We start from the raw sequence: 3,696 nt of genomic DNA on the forward strand, positions 1-3,696 counted from the left end.
AGTCATACCATGCAGCTATGGCAATAAGGATTCTTATGGACTTGAACATAGCAAATGGTGAAAAGGTTTCATCATAGTCAACTCCTTGCCTTTGAGTATAACCTTTCGCCACCAATCGCGCCTTGTAGGTCAATACCTTACCATCAGGCCCAAGCTTTCTTTTGTAGATCCATTTACACCCTATTGGAACAATTCCATCGGGAGGATCTACCAAAGACCAGACTTGGTTAGTATGCATCGAATCCAATTCTGATTGCATAGCTTCAAGCCATAAATTCGAATCCGCATCAGAAATTGCTTCCTTGAAGCTTCTTGGATCACATCCAATGTCGGGTTCATCTTGACCCTCTTCAAGAAGAAGACCATATCGAACTGGAGGTCTAGAAGTCCTCTCGGATCTTCTAGGTGCAGGCGTGTCCAGCAATGGTTCCTGAGGTGTGGGATCGTTATTTTGTATTTCGGGTTCTTCTCGAACTTCTTCGAGTTCCATCATCTCGCCTTTCTTATCCAATAAGAACTCCTTCTCCAAGAAGGTGGCATTCCGTGAAACAAACACCTTTGTTTCAGCAGGATAATAGAAATAATATCCGATTGAATTCTTCGGATACCCTACAAAATAACACAAGCTGGATCGACTATCCAACTTATCTCCCACTGTCCGCTTCACGTAAGCAGGACATCCCCAAATCCTCAAGTACGAATACTTAGGAGCTTTGCCATTCCATAACTCGTATGGTGTTTTGTCCACTGCTTTAGTGTGGACGTTATTCAACAACAATACCGCCGTTTCAAGCGCATAGCCCCAAAACGAAGGTGGAAGCTCAGTGAAGCTCATCATGGATCGAACCATGTCCAACAAAGTTCGATTACGACGCTCCGATACACCATTAAGCTGTGGTGTCATAGGAGGAGTCCACTGAGAGAGAATCTCATTCTCTTTTAGATAGTCCAAAAACTCGGTACTCAAGTATTCTCCACCTCGATCCGATCGAAGTGCTTTAATACTTTTACCTAGCTTGTTTTCTACTTCAGCCTTGAATTCTTTGAACTTTTCAAATGCTTCAGACTTATATTTCATTAAATATAAATACCCATACCTAGAATAATCATCAGTAAAGGTAATGAAGTAGGTGTGGCCATGTTGAGTCCCTACTCTAAATGGACCACAAACATCTGTATGGATCAAATCCAACAGATTTTGACTACGTTCAGGCTTCCCCTTAAAAGGAGATTTAGTCATTTTCCCTTTTAGGCAGGATTCACAAGTAGGTAGAGAGTTAATATCAGACATATCAAACATGCCCTCTCCCACTAGCTTGTTCATCCTCCTTGAGGAAATATGACCTAGTCTAGCGTGCCAAAGGTTTGCCGGGTTTTGACTATCGATTTTCCTTTTGTTTGTTGTCGCCGGTTTGTCAATACAATTTACTGGAACGTCTTTTAGTTTTAAATTGTATAGATCGTTTTCAAGTTGTCCATTTCCAATTAAACATTCATTCTTGTAAATATTGCAAATCCCATTCACAAAATTACAAGAATAACCATCTCTATCAAGCATAGAAATAGAAATAATGTTTTTAATTAAATCTGGCACAAATAAAACATCTCTCAACAATAATTTAAAACCATTCTGCAAAATCAAACAAACATCTCCAATGGCCGTAGCTTCAACTCTGGAACCATTCCCGAGCCTCAGCTGGGTCTCACCCATTCTAAGCCTGCGACTTCTTGTCATCACCTGCAAATCATTGCAAATGTGAGATCCACATCCGGTATCCAATACCCAAGAAGTTGTATTAAGTGACATGTTTATTTCGATATAGAACATACCCTTTGCAGTTCCTAACTGCTCAAGATACTCCTTGCAGTTGCGCTTCCAATGACCCGGCTTCTTGCAGTAATGGCAAACATCCTTGGATTTTCCATTGTTTGAAGCCTTTGTCTTTTGCTTCTTCTCGGGTTCCACTTTCTTGGGTGGGGCAGAACGTTTCTTGCCCTTCATACTTGGCCCCTTCTTAGCAGAAGATGAGGAGCCCACCAAGAAAGCTGGCTTATCCTTCTTAAGTGTGGATTCATATGTAACGAGCATATTGACCATCTCTTCAAGGGTGGCCTCTATCTTGTTCATATTAAAATTTATCACGAATCCATCAAATGAAGAAGGAAGAGATAGAAGCAGCAAGTCCACATTGAGTTCATGCTCCAACACCAAATCAAGGGTCGCTAACTTCTGTATGAGCCAAATCACTCGTACCCCATGATCACGGACCGAAGTCCCTTCACGCATGCGGCACGTCATCAACTCCTTAACAGTAGAGAACCTTTCAGCCCTCGACTGAGCCCCAAAAAGTTCCTTGAGTTGCGTATGAATGTCAGCAGCATTCACCGTGTCCTCAAATCGCCTCTGGAGTTCATCAGACATCGAGGCTTGCATATAGCATTTGGTCTTGATGTCATGGTCACACCATGCATCAAGTTTGGCCAATTCCTCCGGACTTATGTCAGCTGGTGCTTCCTTCGGAGGTGCTTTCTCTAACACGTAGAGCATTTTCTCCGAAGTTAAGACAATCTTCAACTTCCGGAACCATTCCGTATAGTTGGCGCCAGTCAGCTTGTTTTGTTCGAGGATCGAGAATAAAGGATTTCGCGAATTCATTGTATGAAATACTGAAAAGGAAAAACAGACATATATCAATGATTGTTTAACAATTTACTAAGACATAAAATAGGCGAATTTAATTTTATGAATCTCACTCCCACTATTTTAACGATTTCACCACCCTCTAGTGAAAACGGGAAACTTTTTCCTTAGTGAGAACATGGAGTCCAATTGACAAACTTATGGTCCCGAATAATATCAGCCAACCATAATTCTCAAAAGGTAGAGCCCAATTGCTTCCAAAGCAACCCCCATGTATTTACCTCATGTCCAATAAGGGCCCAATAATATGACGCCGTTTAAAGTGACATGTCAAGATGACCCATCAATATTAAGTTGTGATGGACGGTCGCCATGTGGATCCCCCAATAATATGAGCCGATCCCATGGGAGTTCCACCCAACTTACAACATTTGTCGATCCAATGTACAGCTTTCCGACGGACGGGCCCCCCCAATAATATGAGCCGGACCGTATCCGCGGGTAGCATCACATACATTGACCGTTGATGGAAGGTAGGAACATTTAAACAATATTTAAATTTCCTTTATTTATCTTGATATAAATTTTAAATCATATTTAAAATGAGGGATTTTATTTATAAAAATATTTGTCTCATCATATTTAATTTATTGCATGCATTGCCGGATTCACGCAATTTATGTCTAAACATGCATACAATCATAATATCACATATTATATAGGATGATCGATTCCATTTCTAATTGACCCGTGGTTGCCAATCACGGGTCTTAGTCCAATCCTAGGTAATATGCAGTATGCAAATGCAATCCTATTACATATGCTTCCAATTTACATTTCTTCAGTCTTCATTGTCTGCTGGGCCCACCATCATCAAATCTTGATCTCCCACTAAATCTAATGTATTTACAATAAATAACAATGACAAGTAGGGGATACATTTTTAGGGGGTGGGAACGGGCTATAAACCAAGCCCACTTTTATTACATATGACATTCATATCGGGCCATAAACCAGGCCCATTAATAAAACCAACAACAATAAAGACAAAATGT

This window comes from Henckelia pumila, chromosome 3, assembly GCF_033568475.1.
Source record: "Henckelia pumila isolate YLH828 chromosome 3, ASM3356847v2, whole genome shotgun sequence".
NCBI lineage: Eukaryota > Viridiplantae > Streptophyta > Magnoliopsida > Lamiales > Gesneriaceae > Henckelia > Henckelia pumila.